This window comes from Schistocerca serialis, unplaced genomic scaffold, assembly GCF_023864345.2.
Source record: "Schistocerca serialis cubense isolate TAMUIC-IGC-003099 unplaced genomic scaffold, iqSchSeri2.2 HiC_scaffold_934, whole genome shotgun sequence".
Lineage (NCBI taxonomy): Eukaryota > Metazoa > Arthropoda > Insecta > Orthoptera > Acrididae > Schistocerca > Schistocerca serialis.
In genome coordinates, this window is record NW_026048556.1 from 87,791 (window position 1) to 107,397 (window position 19,607).

At 38.3% G+C, this 19,607-nt stretch overlaps 1 long non-coding RNA gene across 1 annotated transcript; it reads right to left on the bottom strand.

The window, feature by feature from the left end:
* Positions 1 to 270: 270 nt before the first annotated feature.
* On the bottom strand, positions 271 to 1,195 carry LOC126452770 (uncharacterized). The gene is made up of 3 exons (XR_007584741.1): positions 944 to 1,195; positions 810 to 863; positions 271 to 624 (listed from the first exon to the last, which is right to left on the bottom strand). It is a non-coding gene; the product is annotated as an uncharacterized LOC126452770 (long non-coding RNA).
* Positions 1,196 to 19,607: the final 18,412 nt, after the last annotated feature.

Genomic DNA, 19,607 nt, shown 5'->3' on the forward strand with positions numbered 1-19,607 from the left:
GGAATTAATTACGGAAACACTTTGCATTTTACATATTTTTTTAGATTGATGAAACAGACAGCACATATATGTCAACCAGAGACGTGGAAAACACGGAGTCTTGTACGATGGAGGAAGGGTCATGGCGTGCTGGTGCTCTGTGGGGTAGCGTACACCGGCAGAACTGCGAGGCAAGCAAAGGAAGTCTGTGAATACTGTGAATATTTTAATACGAGTGTTTCTGTCCCTTGGCAATGGAGTCAATTAAAAACTTCAATTTTTGAATGGTAATGTATTTTCAAAGTAATAAACACTAATGCATACAATTCAACAATTATCATCCATTATTTGAGCTTCCATGATAAATTTCAGTATCTTATGTTTTGTGTCTCTCACAGTCATTGGATTTCTTATTCTGGACAACTCTTCAACAATGAAGTGTCCCAAAGCATCATGTGGAGATGGGTCTAATGCCTTTTGGGTTAATTTTGAGTTTAAGTTCTCCAGTACTGTATTTAGTAAGGGATTACTATCACTCTTTCTCATCTTCCGAACTTTTGGTGTAGTGGAATATGCACCAGAAACCACTGGAGTACTAGGCACCTCAAATTCAGCACTGTTGTTAACTAGCACCACATCCATATTCTGTAATGAAAAATGGCATTAGTGTTCAAGAGGACTGTTTAAGTTTGTTTAATTTCATTAACGGCTACTGTTATCAATAAAAGTAACGCTGGGAGGTTAAGATTTAATCTCTGTATTTGCAAGCTGGAATGAACTTATTTGTGTAGGAGGTTATGAACATTACCTCAAGTGAGTCTTTTACTTACATCAATTGTGATATCTGGGCGTTCACTATTTGATGTACATGGTGGGCTATCGATCTAAGGGAAAAAAATGTTTCAGTATATCAATTATTACTTACTGTACAATAAAAAGGAAAAATGTTATTGACCTGACTTACATTACTACTCTCATCATAAAAAATTATGATTTCTATCACTGAGTTGTCAGGCGTCTTCCTAGTCCTCGGGATTTCTGTACCAGAGTTGTGAGGCACCTGTAAAATTCCCTCATTTTAGTTGTGTATTAGACCTCAGGTTGCTTTGAGCATGGCTGCAGAGAGGACAAACCAGTAACTATATGACCCAATGTTGTATATAATATTTTATCAACATATAACTGAAATTGTTCCATGCAGATCTAATAATGTGACATTTAATGAAACATGACTGATGACTTACAAGGAGGCTAATCAACTGAACTGACTACATAAATACTAAAGAGTTTTATTCTGCTGTTTTTTCATTAAACATTTAATTGTAGCAAACTGGAATTCATTTCTACATTAAATGGATCACAAGGCCACATATATCAAAAGAGAATTTCCAAATTGATGAGCCTTATTGATAACACATTTGGTCACTGTGTATTGACAATATCATATATCATTATCCATCCGAACAACCACATTTATCACAAATGTTACCCAAAATTTTACTGAAATCAAGTCTTCATGCCATGAACAATTACTCAACACACTTGTGCTCTAGTTTTCTACTATCCACAGTGAGTGATGTTAAGCTGCTATCTGGTCTGGTTACACATTAATGAAGGTCTCACTAAACAAAACTCATCAAGAATAAGCTGTTTTTGTAAGCAGTCAACATGAATATTATACTGCCTAGTCCACTGAGAACTGTGAGAATTCTCTACACCATTTACAGCTAAGACATATCAAATTATTTCAAATGTTTAGTGTCCTGTGGTTAGTAAACAGTAATTGTAGGGGTGTCATATTATTGTAATTGAGGCAATTTTTTTGGAAAATAAGTAATGAGTGAAATACAGCCGAGAAGTAAAAAAATAATTATGTAAATATAATGAAGTAAATGTCATTTAAGCTGGAGACCAATTAAGTGGTTAAGTAATATGTAACTGGCCAGTGATGTGTCAAACTGCATATTCAGTAAAAGAACCACAGCAAACACTGAACACCATTGACCATCATTGTGTGTTAATAGTTACAGGTGGAAGAAATGGTATATCCGATTGCGTACTTTTTCTTATTACTTTGGTCTTGCATTGGGAGAGAGCATTCATAATTTTGACTACACTTGGTACACAACATTCACTGCACCTTAATCAGTACAGTCCGCTTGAACAATGAAATAAAAGTATTACAGGGAGAGTCTGTAAAGATGTTACCAACTTTGATATATGATGGAGGGAGGTAAATGTATCATTTTGAGGTAAGAAGCCCTAGTTGAAAAACAGCAAAGCTGTAAGTCATACGAAAAATTGTTCTCATACCTCTGACAGAGAAACTCTTGTATTGTAATCTCTTTTCTTTCTGTATTTCTTGGAGGAGGCAGTACAAACCAAATCAATAAAAAAAAAATCCAGTATGCATGGGCTTGAAAGTGCACACATGAAGAGCTGTATAAACACTTATTCATATTTGCTACTATGAAACATCTCTTATACTGACTAATTGATCATAGCTCCTAATGTAAGTGTTTTAGGTCCCATGTTTACCAGACAATTTTTTTCTTGTCTTGATCCATACTACTTACTCCCAAAATATGGTAAGCAAAAACCCTGCAGCAGAAAAGTGTCATAGTCAAAGGCACCAGAGTGGTTTCCACTTATAACTTCTGACTGTAATTTCTGGAAAAGGGTCCCTTACTCCAAATAGATACATCTTCTTCATTATCCCTAAATGAATGTAACATCACAGAAACAACTGGAATTAGTGCTAAGTATTTTCCTTCCAAAGAAGAAGATCCATGAGTACTTCCACATGTTTACTTTCCACACCACTTCAGAGCTAAGTGACAATGACATTGATGTTGGTGGCACTGAGTTATCCAAAACTGCTAACATTGGAGAAGACCCTGTGGATTCCCAGTCAGATTATAAGTGGGCTTTGCAGCTGAGAGACACCCCCATACTATTTAACCATAACATACCAGAATACTCTCCTTCCATCGCCACCAACCCAACAGAGAACTGCCTGGTTGCTGGAGGAAAGCCCAGGGTACATTGTGTAGGTACTATCCCATGGAGTAAAATACATTATCAGACAAATTGTTTTATTCACTTTAATCCCACCACACTACCAAAGAAATGTAACACTCAGGGGGTACATTGAACACCCATATAGTGACTCCTATTCCTGGTAATGTTGTGGCCCACAAGTCTTCACACTTGTTGGTTATGGTCGAGGTATTACATTAACATGTTGCAGGTTAAAAAGAAAGTCACATGTGGTGCATACCACACATTTGTTTGCATTCACAAATGTCAGCTCCCCAAACTTTCAATGAAACTGACACCACATAATCTAAACCAGACCTCGGGCTATGTTACACATCAGTATGCCAACACAACCAAGAAATCGTGTAAATGGGGAGTGGGGGGTGGAGGGGAAGAAGGGAGATGAGGGGAATTAGCACTAAAACACTAACCCTTTGTCACCAATATTTCTCTGTTTTTAAAAGTAATGCTAAGTATGAGTACAATGCCAGTAGAGAAATCTCTGGACAGCAATGTAGTGGAATTGCAAAGTAAACTAAATCTAGAGTATATCCAGGATCTAGGCTGGGAAGGAGGAAGGATAGCAACTGATAAGAACCTACAGCCACAATGAGAGTAGTGTCCATAAAATGTGTAAATACCACAAAATACCACATGCTTGCTATGAATCATACATTAATGTAGGTTCTAAATAAATAAAGAAGACCTGCCAAAGGAATGAACAATGATGATCACATAAATAGCTCAACAACTGAAGTAAAGGTGATGTGGAATATTGAGTTTGTTAATGGTAAGTTAAGTAGTGGATGTCATGTCTTAAGAACTGAAAAATCTTGTACCACAGTCTAAACAGTTATGAGCACTTAGCATGTTACACTCAGTTGTGCCTAAATTGAAATTTCATATTCTGAGGAAACTCTCCCGTAAGGTGAATACCTTTAAATACAGAATAAAACCTCCAGAATGAATGGAATTAAATAAGGAAATTAAATTTGTTTTCACAGCACTTGACATACTTTCTCTGCCAAGCATTTCTATTTGCCAAACATTTCAACTCTTTAACATATATTTAACTGGTAAAGAAGCTGATCATTAAAGTAACACCATGCTCAGCATAAACCACCACACAAGAAAACACTTGTTTACAGTGCCAGTGCAGATTACACTGCTAAACTCACTGAGAAATCTACCTGTGATATAAACTACATTAAAAAAACACACGCAGTCCACTCAGTCCATAAATATATGCACTTTTATTGCACAGTGTTCAATTTTCTATTCCTGTATGGTTCATTTAAATGTACAAGCTGAGCATGAATTGTAAAGTTAGATGAAAAATACATGTTTCATTCATGAAGCATTTTAAGAAATTAATTCTGCAAAAAGTAGTGTACAAGTTCAGTGAATCTGGCAAGATATATCTGCAGCAGTTACTGCTGTTATAGATGCAATGGACAAATGCACGTACTAAATAGAGCTAATGTTCTATAACTGCCAGCTATGCTACATTCACTGAACGCCTCTGGAGTTACTGCTTCAAGTAATATATTCAGTTACTCAGTAAAAGTTAACTACATTTTTCTTTACTGATAATACATGCAATTTCAGCTCTCTCTTCTTCCTACATTTAATAGCTTATCTCAAAACTATGCTCAACATTTTATTTAAAATTCACTAACATCTTTTTCTTCATTTCAGGGCAGCACCAACAGCATTAACAAACTTAACATTGTCAATAGAAAGCACTGTTACAAACTGCTGTACATGAGAATAAAAAGTTAACTAAAAATACTTACAACACTGTTCGGAATGTTACACCAGCTTTCGCGTGGTGTAATGAAGTCTTTCAGGAAATGTAAAACATCAAACTACCAGACTCTTGGCCTGTATACGGCACTGGATGAGCCAATGCCCTCGCTCTGATGTATTTTCTTCAGTTCAGCGCCATAGTGAGACCACAAAGTTGAGAATTTGGCCTTGCAGTCATCAGCGGTAATGCCTTGCAAGACTTCGGCCACTTTTGTTGCTACACGTTCCAAACACTCTTTCCTTGCATTCTAGAAAAAATACAAGATTTGTCGATAATACTTCTCTACACGTTTATGTATCTACTTGCACCTATAAGTAGTATAAAGATACAAGGACCACAAAGAACGTTACAGAAGTTACAAGTTTACCTTGTTGTGGTACAGTGAATGTTCTGCAACTATTAGAAAGTTTTTGCCCTGATATGCAGAAATCAAGGCAGTGATGAAATTCTTTGTCCATTCCATTTTTAAAAAATAACACGAAATTATAAAATACAAATAATTTATATACATATATACTGTGACAATACCAAAATATGAGCAACATTTATTAACAATTGATGATGGATACTCACTATGAGAATTGTGCTCAAAAATGTTCTGTCTGTCTTTTGCTGTAAATCCACAACTGTAAACAAATATGGCACGCCTATGCCTTCTGTGCATGCGCAGTATTCCGCATTCTCCGAATTTTAGAACTCCGCACTCGGCATAGAAAATATTAGATACAGGCTCCCAGGTAGGCGTTTGATACAGTTCCGCACTGTCGCCTGATAAACAGAGTAAGAGTCTACAGAATATCAGAACAGCTGTGTGGCTGTAATGAAGAGATTTAGCAAACAGAACACAGCATGTTGTTCTCAATGGAGAGACGTCTACAGACGTCTAAGTAATCTCTGGCATGCCACAGGGGAGTGTTATGGGCTCATTGCTTTTCACAATATATATAAATGACCTAGTAGATAGTGTCGGAAGTTCCATGTGGGTTTTCGCAGATGATGCTGTAGTATACAGAGAAGTTGCAGCATTAGAAAATTGCAGCGGAATGCAGGAAGATCTGCAGCAGAAAGGCACTTGGTGCAGGGAGTGGAAACTGACCCTTAACATAGAGAAATGTAATCTATTGTGAATACATAGAAAGAAGGATCCTTTATTGTATGATTATAAGATAGCGGAACAAACACTGGTAGCAGTTACTTCTGTAAAATATCTGGGAGTATGCATACAGAACAATTTGAAGTGGAATGATCATATTATTTGGTAAGTGTGATAGCGTTACGGAGATGTTTAGCAAACTCAAGTGGCAGACTCTGCAAGAGAGGTGTTCTGCATCACGGTGTAGCTTGCTGTCCAGGTTTCGAGAGGGTGCATTTCTGGATGAGGTATCGAATATATTACTTCCCCCTACTTATACCTCCTGAGGAGATCACGAATGTAAAATTAGAGAGATTCGAGTGCACACAGAGGTTTTCTGGCAGTCGTTCTTCCTGCGAACCATACACAACTGAAACAGGAAAGGGAGGTAATGACAGTGGCATGTAAAGTGCCCTCCACCACACACCGTTTGGTGGTTTGTGAATTATAAATGTAGATGCAGATGTAGGTTATCATTGACGTCACTGATCCGCTCGAGTCGTGGTTGGCTCCTGATTTACACGCAGACCCTCAAAGCACACACTCGAATCGAGTAGTGAATTTTCAGCGGAAAGTCGTCCGTGTAAAACAGGTTTTATTAACTGTGAAGCTGCTGGCATCATGTATTAGCTCAGCATAATAATGTTAACTGTGGAATCTCTTCCAGATGTGAATTATTCTAGGCATACTTTGGCCAAACTGTACTGGTCCTTCAAAGTTCTGTTGAAGCCTCTTAATAAATTGACATTGTTCTCTGACCCAGCAGAATTGTATTGGCTCTCTCACCCACAAAGTGTTACTGCCCTAGGTCTCCATGCTGGAGGCATACTTACTGCCACCCTGTGTCACTTGCAGCTAGTTGGCATCTACAGGCTGTTCAGAAATTCCTGTGACAAACTTCAAGGACCTGTAGGGGGAGTGGATAAACAATATTTTGAATATCAACCTGTCAGGAAACATATTGTTTCTGTTCTAAGACAGCTTGAGTGAAAGGAAGTGCAACTCATGATAATTGGAAATGGTCCTGCAACCTCAATCTTCCTAAAAACTTGTCAGACCAGTTCTTGAAAGCTGTATCACTGAATGTCTGTCACGAAATGTGGTTTCAGTGTGATGGTGCACCACTTCATGTCAGACATGCAGTTCACACACACATCAACAGACAATATGGTATAGTGAAAAATGGATAGGCTAAGTTGGTCCAACCGCTTAGCTGACACAATTGACAGATTTAATTCCTGTGGACTATTTTGCATGGGGTCATATGTAAAGTTTTTGACTCCCGTAGAGACAGGAGGAGGATCTACTGGCATGAGTTCTGGCTGTTGCACCAGAAACTGAAGAGACATTAGTGGTATGGAGTGTACAACATGCTTCAGAAGTACAATGTCAGTAACATTAGTGGTCACAACATTGAGTTGCTGTCATAATCCATCGGTACTGTCTTTTAAGTACATTATGCTGGGTTCTTTTTCATTTCGGAATAATGTAAACACATAAGGTAAAAAGTGTTAATACAAATGTGCTAAAGTGATAAATGGATGTTTTGTTAAGTTTCCTTTTGAATTTTTATCTAATAATTATACTGCATCACACCTAATTAAATTCATCTACCAGAAACAGAAGAGCTAGACATCTGAAATGAAACTATTGCACAACAGAAACAGCATGTTTCCAGACATGGGTTGCTATTCAAAATGGTACATACTCAATCCCCTCTAAAAGTTCTCAAAGTTTGTAATGGGAATTTTGATCCCCTACTCTTTCACAGTTTACTGTTCTGCAGACTCTGTATTCCATGCTCTTATGTCAAATATCTCTCCCTTCAGTCCAGACTAGAGTATAGACTTGATATAAAGAAACATCTCTGACACAGCCAATGTGTCTACTTCACAGCAAATTAAAAATATTGTTGCTTACAAGAAATCATAATACTGAAATTAATTTCTGACAAATGAAGACATTTACATTTGTGGAAGAGTACTGAATACAAAACAGTACTGTATCAGTGTCACTGTTCTGTTGTTAACTTTAGAGGAAACTGTTTCTTCTACAGTACATGCCTAGTGTATAAGGAAGAACACTTTGATTTCAATTTTTGTGTATAGTTTCGAAAAGAAAAATTAAGTTTTGGTGAAATATATGAGAAAGGATCTGTGGCTTTGATTTTCACTGGGAGTAGGCCAAGAGCCAAAGGTTTGGGTTGTCAATCCCCAGTCATTTTAAAAATTTTTCATTTGTTGCCCCTTTCACCTTTACCAGAGATTTATTAGTGGGGAAAATGTCCTTTTGCTCTGTGACGTGGTGTTCATATTTGGATCACGGACAGTTTTCTGTTAATGGGTTCAATGAGGATTATGGAGTTAGCACAGTTGGCACAGAGAAGTGTAAATTGACATGGTTCAAAATTTATAGGTTTGAGTCTACCAGAAGACCTGGCATTGGACCTCATAATGGGCAACATCTACTTCACCAATGGTGAGGAGAGCTACATTGGAGTCTGCACAAAAACTGGGACAGAATGCACTGTGCTCATGAACGAGGATGTCCAGAAGCCCAGAGGAATGTCTCTTGTGACATGGAATAGGTAAGGGTGGAAGTGCTGCTCTTGCTATGTCACGTTACAGCTAGGGTGATATGTAGGTATCTCTTCAATGGATGTGAGGATACTATGAGATGTTTAGCACCTAACCTTCCTAATAAGGTACATGACACACTCTTTTAACTGCCTGTCATGATGGGCAAAAAATGCCTCCAGATCACACTATGCAAGCATCTTCATCTCTCTATATGCTACGTCCATTTGAACATACTAAACTGTATTCAAACCTTGGTCTCTCTTTTATTATTATGCTCTTACATTTCCTTCCAGTGCCAAATTACTCTGATGCCTCAGTATTATCCTTCCATGTAATCACTTTACAAATGCTAGAAACGTAGGTTTGAAACAAATACTAACAAAGAGATAGAGGGGCTGGCCAGTACTTACCTCGGCTCAGTACAGACAATAGATACACAAAACAGAACAGAACATTTTTATCCTATCTTTTGGAACTTTGTTCCTTCGTCAGGGAGGAGGGAGGGGAAAAGAAGGGGAAGAAGGGAAAGTGGATTCAGTTACTCACAACCCAGGTTATGAAGCAACAGGAGAAAGGTAAACAGGGAGGGTAGCAAAGATGGAGGCATGGGTGTCAGAGGGAAGCCATAGATATTCTACTGTAAGTACTGTGCCAGCTTCAAACCAAAGAGGATGCATATACAAGTGAAGAGGTATATAGTAAAAGATAAACACAACTATGTAGGATGAAAAGATGTTTGAATGGCTAAAGAGGAAACGGAAAGAGGAGAAGACTGAAGAGTAAATGGGAGTGAGGTTGGATAACGTAGGTTCAGTCCAGGGGTTTGGTGGGATGAAAGAATGTGTTGCAGTGCAAGTTCCCATCTCCGCATTTCCAAGGGACTGGTGTTGGGTGGGAGAAGCCAAATGGCATTTACAGTGTAGCAGGTTCCTAGGTCCCGAGAATTATGGTGGAGGGCATGCTCCACTGCTAGGTATTGGACACCTCCTAGGCGGACAGTTTGTCTGCACCCGTTCATGCGCTCAGCCAGTTTAGTTGTCGTCATACCTATGTAAAAGGATTGGCAGTGCAGGCATGTCAGCTGATAAATGACATGTCTTGTTTCACATGTGGCCCTGCCTTTAATTGTGTATGTTTTACCAGTAGCGAGGCTGGAGTAGTTGGTTGTGGGGGGATGCATGGGGCAGGTTTTGCAGCGTGGTCGGTTACAGGGGTAGGAACCGCTGGGTAGAGAAGGTGGTGTGGGAATATTGTAGGGTTTGACAAGGATGTTATGGAGGTTAGGGGGGGGGGGTGATGAAAGGCAATTCTGGGTTGTGTGAGGAGAATATTGTCAAGGGATGATCTCATTTCAGGGCTTGACTTGAGAAAGTCATATTCCTGGCAGAGTAATTTGTTGATGTGTTCGAGGCCAGGATAATATTGGGTGACAAGGGGGTGCTTCTGTGTGGTCTGGGGATAGGAACATTCTTGTGGGATGGGGAGGAATGTATTGCTCGGGAGATATGTTTGTGGACAAGGTCTGCAGGATAGTTGCGGGAGAGGAAAGCACTGGTCAGGTTTTTGGTGTAATTGTTGAGGGATTCGTCACTGGAGCAGATACGTTTGCCACGAATACCTAGGCTGTAGGAAAGGGAGTGTTTGATGTGGAATGGATGGAAGCTATCAAAGTGAAGGCACTGTTGTTTGTTTGTCGGTTTGATGTGGACAGAGGTGTGGATGTGAGCTTCAACAAGATGAAGGTCAACATCTAGCAAGGTGGCTTGGGTTTTGGAGAATGACCAGGTGAAATTCAGATTCGAAGAGGAGTTGAGGTTATGGAGGAAATTAAGGAGTGTTTCTTCACCATGAGTCCAGACCACAAAAATGTCATCTATAAACCTATACCAGGCCAGGGAAAGCAGCTGTTGGGTCTTCAGGAAAGCCTCTTCCATGCGGCCCATGAAGAGGTTGGCATAGGATGGAGCCATCCTGATCCCCATGGCTGTTCCCCTGATTTGTTTGTAGGTCTGGACTTCAAAAGTGAAGTAATTATGGGTGAGGATGAAGTTGGTAAGTGTGATAAGGAACAAGGTTTTTGGAAGATCTTTGGGTGGGCATTGGGAGAGGTAGTGTTCAAGGGCAGAGAGACCATGGGTATGTGGGATGTTTGTGTAAAGGGATGTAACATCTGTGGTGACAAGAAAGGTTTCAGGTGGGAGGGGAGTGGGAATGGATTTGAGGCATTCGTGGAAGTGGTTTGTGTCTTTGATGTAGGATGGGAGTCTGCGGGTGATAGGTTGGAGGTGTTGGTCTACCAGAGCTGAGATACGTTCTGTTGGGCCTTTGAAGCCTGTCACAATGGGACGGTCAGGATGGTTCTCTTTGTAGATTTTGGGTAATAGGTATAAGGTAGGGGTACGTGACTCAGGTGGAGTGAGTAGGTCTATGGAGGCCATTGTGAGGCCTTGTAAGGGACCTTCGATTTTTAGGCTTTTCTGCAGCTCAGTCTGGATGGGAGGAATGGGCTCCTGGGTAACAGCTTTGTAGGTTCAGGTGTTGGAGAGTTGACGCAGTCCTTTTGCCACCTACTCCACATGGTCAAGTACCACAGCTGTGGAGCTTTTATCTGCCGGGAGGATGACAATAGAGTGGTCTGTTTTCAGCTCCTTAATGGCACGGGATTCAGCTGGGGTGATGTTAGGGGGTTGTTGGGATGTTCCTCAAAAAGGACTGGGAGGAAACACTGGATGTGAGGAATTCCTGAAATGTCTGCAAGGGATGGTTTTGGGGGAAGGGAGGAGGATCCCTTTGAAAAGACAGTCGGAGCTGTTCTAGACAGGGTTCAACACTGGGTCTACTATTTGGGGGCTGTGTTTGGGTGGTCAAGTTGAGGTTCCGGGTGAATGACAGAAGATCTTTAACCAGGGCAGTGTGGTTGAATTTAGATGTGGGGCTAAAGGTTAAGCCTTTTGATAGAACAGATATCTCTGGAGGAGAGAGGGATCTGGATGAGAGGTTTAGAACTGAATTGGGACTGGTGATATGAGGCATTTGACTGTGGTTATAGTTGAGATTTGGCCTGTGTGGGGTATGTGCTGGGATTGGGAGATTGAGTAGGGTGGCTAGGCTAGGTTTGTTGGCTATGAGGGGGGTTTGTTGCAGGTTCTGTTGTGGTTGGTGTTTGTGAGGGATAGGGAGAGGGACCCCACTTCTTAAGTGTTGCACTAGCACTGTGGATAGTTTTTTCAGGTGGTGTGTGGTATGGAATTCAAGTTTACAGCTTGCTTCTAGGATGATGTTCCTGAGTTTGTTCTCCAAGCAGGGGTCTGAGAGGTGGAGGACTTTGATAAGAGATAGGAGCCATTGGGAGTGGGGGTTAGACGAAATAGTGCAGAGATTCAGGACAAGTTGGGTAAGGGCTAAGGACTGAAGGTTCTGGAAGTCTGGGAGAGACTGGTGGAAGGAGGAATTGCACCAAGGGATGAGAACTTTTAAGGTAAGTCCTTTAGGGGTAATTCCAATGTTTAAGCAGGACCGGAGGAAAAGTATGTGGGGTTGCAGTTTGGCTACAGTGAATGCATGATTCCGGAATGAATGTAAATAATGTGATACAGGATTAGGGTACACAGTGGGTAACTGGTGGATAGGGAAATTAAATAAATAAAGTTAAAATAGTAATAATAAGAAGGAATAAAACAAGGAGGGAAAGACGAGAAAGAAAATGTGTTGGTAATGTTCAAACGTAGGTTTGGCTTTCCTTAATCTACTTTCTAAGATAAGATAATGTGTTGATAAAGAAATTTAACTCCAAGGAAAGCTTTTCTCGCTGTACACAAACTACATTTTATATCTTCTGTATTTCTGACATTGCCAGTAACTTTACTACACCTTTCTCATATCTGAAGCTAACCTCTCATCACTCTAGTGTTGTACTTTTAGTCTTAAAGCCTCTTTCCAAGGAAGTATCAATCACTGTTTTTAAATATTTGCCATCTGGTGGAATTTAAGTATCATTTAAATGTTTTATTTTTCTTTTCCATATTTTTGTTTTTCTCTCATGTACAGACTAAAATGTGTGGGCTACAACACTTTCCTCCTTTAAAATCGCTTCCTATCAGCTTCACTTTATGTATTTTACCTCTTAAGGATGCAGTAAGTTTCCTGTAAGTTATGAGATAACTGAAGAATTTGAATAATTTTATAGCATCAGTTGCCACAAAATAATCCTTAACCAAGAATTGGCACTACCAGTCTGCATGTAACTTTCCTATTAATGACAAATAAAAGTTGTGGGCAATGTCATCATCATAACTGAGACAAATATTTTTCATAAAGTACTATGAGACAAGCAAAAAGTCTTGAATATATAGGAACACTGAAGTGTTGAAACATCAGATGATCAATCTGAAGCAAGTGACAATTGTGTTGGTTTCTCTGCAGATGGTAAAGACTTAATTTTGTTCTTGGGGAAAGGAAAATGCAGTGGAACTTTAAATGTTGGTATACAGTCCATAAAGAATAAAAAATGTAAATTTCACTTAGGATTGCCTTTGTAAAAGTGGGTTAAAGAAAGCCAATTAAACTTTAATGTTTAAGTATTAGCTAGATACAAAGACCACATTAAGTTCTTCTGTGCAATACAGCAGCTATATATGAAGGTGGAATAATTATACTGTCTATTAAATAAGACCCACAAGATACTACAGTTTAACTTAGACATCACATGTGAACCTTCCTCCGCATTCAAATTTTTTCCTGCCAAAAGGATTATTATAAGAAAATGAAATCTTAGATGGTGGTGAAAGAATGCATAAGAGCATTCAAAATGCCAAAACTACATAAGTTCTTGACGTTTCTCATTTTCATTGGCAACTCATATAGTTGGCTATTAAAAGGTCCCCTTGGGGTGGTCTGTGTGGTGTTAGCTTTGCAAAATTTCCTGTGACATAAAGATGTCTCCTGATGAACTAAAACGACTGCTTGGTGCTGAAGTACCTCTACAATACAAATTTTTGCACTAATAGAGAATAAAAAAATCATTCAAATGGCTCTGAGCACTATAGGACTTAACTTCTGAGGTGATCAGTCCCCTAGAACTTAGAACTACTTAAACCGAACTAACCTAAGGACATCACACACATCCATGCCCGAGGCAGGATTCAAACCTGCAACCGTAGCGGTCGCGCAATTCCAGGCTGAAGCACCTAGAACCACTCGGCCACTCTGGCTAGCAATAGAGAATATCCTATATATAAAATATAAATAAAGTACAATCTTAAACATTAAATTATTGGTGCATATCTCCATTTACAGATAAGGATAGAGAAAGCTTGGCACTTCTAATGCTTATGGTGAAAAGGTCCCAAATTTAGTTGAACAAAATTGTGTACTCTTACACATTTTCTGAAAGCACACATTTACCATTTGCTGAACAGATAGATTAGATTAGATTAGATTAGATTAGATTAATACTAGTTCCATGGATCATGAATACGATATTTCGTAATGATGTGGAACGAGTGGAATTTTCCAATATATGACATAATTAGGTTAATTTAACAACATACTTAAGTTAATATAACAACTTTATTTTTTTGTGTTTTTTTGTTTTTCTTTATTTTTTATTTTTATTTTTGTATTTTTTTATTTTATTTTTTTTTTTAATATTTTTGTTTTTTTTCCTTTTTTTTCTTAATTTATATCTAAAAATTCCTCTATGGAGTAGAAGGAGTTGTCATTCAGAAATTCTTTTAATTTCTTCTTAAATACTTGTTGGTTATCTGTCAGACTTTTGATACTATTTGGTAAGTGACCAAAGACTTTAGTGCCAGTATAATTCACCCCTTTCTGTGCCAAAGTTAGATTTAATCTTGAATAGTGAAGATCGTCCTTTCTCCTAGTATTGTAGTTATGCACACTGCTATTACTTTTGAATTGGGTTTGGTTGTTAATAACAAATTTCATAAGAGAGTATATATACTGAGAAGCTACTGTGAATATCCCTAGATCCTTAAATAGATGTCTGCAGGATGATCTTGGGTGGACTCCAGCTATTATTCTGATTACACGCTTTTGTGCAATAAATGTTCCATCTTCCTTACATGTATTTAGTTCCTGTTATAAGTGAATCTGAAATAAACTATTGATACATAAGATATTTTCACCACCTGCCAATATTGTTTGGACTGTGAACAATTTTCAGTACTTTCAAAACTGCTACAGTAAAACAGCATCAAATCAAATAATTTTAGTCCTAATTTTTGTAGTTCAAATATACTCAATTTTCCAGAATTTTGAAATTCCTTGTCAACATCTTTATCTTTCAGCACATTTATTTATTTCTATATCCAAAAACAAAGATGATGTGACTCACCGAACGAAAGCGCCGGCAGGCCGATAGACACACAAACAAACACAAACATACACACGAAATTCCAGCCCTCGCAACCAACGGCTGCCCCACCAAGAAAGAGGGAAAGACGAAAGGATGTGGGTTCCAAGGGAGAGGGCAAGGAGTCACCCCAATCCCGGGAGTGGAAAGACCCACCCTAGGGGGAAAAAAGGACAGGCACACACTCACACACACACACACACACACACACACACACACACACACATCCATCCGCACATACACAAACACAAGCAGACATTTATTTATTTTATTATCCATCTTTAGGCATTAAAAATGCAATTGATGTCATCATTTGTGTACATATACAGTTTACATAAGTAACAGAAATGGTCTAATATATTGTAGATCATTATTGTCTAATAAGGTACAAAAATTTGTTCTTGATGCTGCACAAGGTATTTGCATTATATTTACATGTATAAGTTTAATCTAAGTGAAACTCTATTAGTACCAGTACTTAAGATCATCTTTACTGCACATTATAAACTCTTCTATTCAATTAAAAGCTTTTTCTCCAAGCCATTTCTTTGTGACACTTTTAAACTCATTCAGTGACACATTATGTGCCTCTATTGGCAACATGTTAAATAGTTTTACTCCCATGTACCTGTAACTATCTTGAGTTTTCTTTAGTCTAGCAACTGGGATGTCAATTTGCTGTTTAAACATGTGTCATGGTGATGGATAGATTGTCGTAGTTTGTGACTGTGTTGGTTTTCTTTTGTGTGTATCAGACAACTTAGTATAAAGAGGGCTGCAACTGTTAGTATTTTTAGATTTTTGAAATATGGTCTACAAGACTCATTATTTCTGAATCCATGGATGCATCTGACTGCCTTCTTTTGCCAAATGAAAACTTGTTTTGCTCCAGCTGAGTTTCCCCACAACATAGTGGCGTATGTTAAATGGGTGTGGAAAAAGGCATAGTATGCATTGAGTAATAACTTATCACTAACACATGAGCTTAGTTTACCTAACAAATATGTCACATGTGCTAACTTAGTACAAATATAATCGGTATGACACTTCCACATTAATTTTGAGTCAAGATGGATCCCAAGTAGTTTAGTTGAGACACAATCAATCTTATCACTCTTAACACACAAGCTAAAGAGAATATTTACAGTTTTATCATGATTTATATGCAACTCATTGAGCTGGAACCACTTGATGGCTGCTCTGAGATGAGCTTCACTTTCCTCATTTAATTTTCCTAAATCTTTCCCTGCTCTAACAAAAGTTTTATCATTTGCATAGAGTGTGGATTTACATAACATGGTTCTGGGCAAGTCATTTACATATATTATAAAAAGTAAAGGACCAAATACAGAGGCTTGTGGTACACACTGCATGATATCCAAGACATTTGACCTCATATTGTTAAAATGCACAATTTGTTTTCTGTTGCTCATATAGGATCTGATCAGAGATAGTTCTGAGCCTCTAATAACATAGCAGTGCAGTTTTCTAATAGTATCCTGTGACTGATAGAGTCAAATGCCTTGCTGAGGTCCACAAAAGTGGCATCAACTGATAATTCTGATTTGAATGATGTCAATATATATGAAACAACATCTTCAACTGCTTTTGCCATAGACCTGAAGCCATACTGAGAGTCACTAAGAATATTATCCACAAACAGATGTTGACTGATTTGGAGCTGTATGCAATATTCCACTACTATTGATATGATGGGTACAAGGGAGATTGGACAGTAATTATAAGGACAAGACTTGTCACCTTTCTTGTGCAGTGGAGTAACGACTGCCATTTTTAAGGATGAAGGGAAACAGCCACTGACAAACATCCGGTTCATAAGAGAACAGAGTGGATGTGCTATTACATCTGCTATTTTTTTTATTACAAAATTGGAGAGACCATAAATGTCTTCTGATTTTGAGTAACTTAATTTTGCTATTGCAGTCTTAATACCTGTTACTTTTACTTCTTTCCATTTAAACACAGGAACCATACCCTCAAAATTTTGTAGAAATGAATTTCTATTATTTGAGATATGGTGGTTGTCACATTTATGGATATGTTCATCTGGTGTGATACAAGCATAACACGAATTACTTTTGTTAGCATCTTTATTTCTACCCAGATGAGTCTTGATAACAGTCCAGGCTGCTTTGCATTTATTTTGGGACTTACTAATATAATCATCATTTGCCTTGCAATTGCTTAACCTATTTTCTGCCTTGTATTTGTTCCTCAAACTTATGTAGTTTGCTTTTTTGGCTTCACTATTTTTTGATTTGTCATAGGAAATCATTAACAGAGTTCTGAGCCTTTGTAGGTCAGGTGTGAACCAGTTATGCACTGATGTGAGACCATGTTTCCTCATAGTTCCCTTATTTTTTTCTCATTACTTTAGGGCAGCAAGTTTTAAATGTATCTGACAATGCACTAATGAATAATGTAAATGCCTTTTCGATATGATTACTTTCTAGCAGAATGTAATTCCAATTTGTCATCTTTATTTGTGTTCTGTAGTTATCAATGTTCTCTTCATTCCATAGCCTAATGTATTTAATTTTATTGGAGACAGATTCTGGCTCTTTTGTTATCAATTTTAACCAAATACCTTTATGGTCTGATAAATAATGAGTATTGAATAGCCCTAGTTCATACCGATTTGTCTCAACATTTGTGATTACATACTCAAGGCAGGCAGACTGTCTTCTTGGGTTTCCATTAATGCAGTGCAAGTCATGTGATCTTAGCATATTCAGAAGATTAAGTTGTTTAGGTGTGTTCTGCCTTATATCAATATTTGTGTCACCAAAATTAAAATCCTATGTTTAGGCCACTTATCGAGGTGTAGTATCAGTTTCTGTAGGGCCTGTGCAAATACTTCAACATCATTATTTAATTCGCAATGGATTATGGCATTGTACTTTGCTCCCCTTTGTCGAGGAGTGTGGCTAGTGGTGGTTTTTTGGTCCTAGTGTTATACTGTTTTATGAAAATTATTGTCAAATGTCGCACAATTCTCTCCAACAAACTCGGTAAAAACATAAGACATAACAGCCTCATGCTTTTAGACAGTTGTCTTCTTGAAGTTAGGATACACAGTATGTTATCTTTCTGTGCAAGGAGTAGTTTGTCTGGAATTGTCACAGAAAATTAGTCCATTTAACATAGAATGGACGTAGACAAAGTACATTACATTTCTGATTCTGAATTTAAGGAGCATTTGGAAAGATCTGGTTGTGACTTCCTGCTAATTGTGGAAAATGCACATTCAGAAATGTGGACATTTGGGAATAGTGAGGTCTTAAATGTTGAGTTCCCTTCCTGTGCTGAATTGTTGATATTCTTGCCTTGCACAGTCTTTCTAAGTAAAACTCCATTTATTAAGGATGAAGACCTTAACTAATTACTTGTACTGCTGCTGCAGCACTCTTGTTGTGCTATTGCAGCTCTGTTGTATGCTATGCTGATCACATAAGAATCATAAGTGAGCCTAATTTATCTTTTTGGTATGAGATAGGTGATTTGCTTGAGAAGAAAGAGTGGGTCCTGTTAAATGCCATTAGAATATTCACCAGAGCTGTGTGAGCTGTCTACCACATTTTGCTTATCTTGAACATTTTCCAGCCCCAGGCTGGGTCTGTTTGGAACATAAGCCTCACCATATAGTCCTGTTTCCTCACTGTCTGCGTTCACTCTGGTCCAGTCCTTGTCTCTCATTTTCAGCACTGCTTCACATTTTTCAGCCATCTGTCCCCTTGCCTTTCCTCTTTGTTGTTTCTTTCACATCTCCATTTCATGTCTCTTCTTGGAACCCTCTTGTTTTCCATTCAATTTAAGTGCCCATACCATCATAGCCTTGGTGCCATTGTAGCCTTGTTGTTTCTATCCTGCTCTGTAAGCATTCCTTTTTACTATTTTTCTCACATTTCCATTCCATATCATCTCTTCTTCTTACTGCCGTCCTGCTTCTGAGAAACTTCATTTCACACACCTGTAATCTGCTCACATATTTCCTTCATTACCCATGTTTCAGATGGTAGTGACTTGGGTACATCACTTCTTTGGTTTTGTGGGGCATCCTTTAAGTTTTTAACACTTAGCAAGAATTCCTCAGCCTGTCTGCCACATTCACTGAAGGCTCACTTCTTCCATTTTCCTCTGCCACACTTCTCAAGTACTTCACACTCTCCACTTTCAATTGTTCCTCCTATCCTTATTCTGCTATTTGGTCTATCTTTCTACTTGGAAGCAGAATCTCACATTTGTTTACAATAAATTTCATCCCCTACTGCTTATTCCCAAGCATGCAGATGTTCATGAATATCCTGTTTACCCAGATCATAACCAATACAAACAGTATTGCTTTTGCCTAAACAGTATTCCTTATGTCTTGTCTTCTCCAGTTTCTTCTGCCACCTTGGTCACTGTTGTCAAAAATCACAAAGAAGAGGAGAGGTGACGGTGCACTACACTGTTCCACAAAACTTCTTGCTGGGACCAGCCTGTCCTTTTATTTCCCACTCCCAAACAAGTCAGACTTCCACAGTATCTCTCTTCATGCTTCTGATCAGTTAAACGTTAAGTGAACCATTTAGTAACTATGCTTTGAAAGTCACAAGCTTAAAGCTTCTTCAAAAGATGATGATTTTGTTAATTGTCATGGACCCATTACACAAATCATGATGAATGAAATAT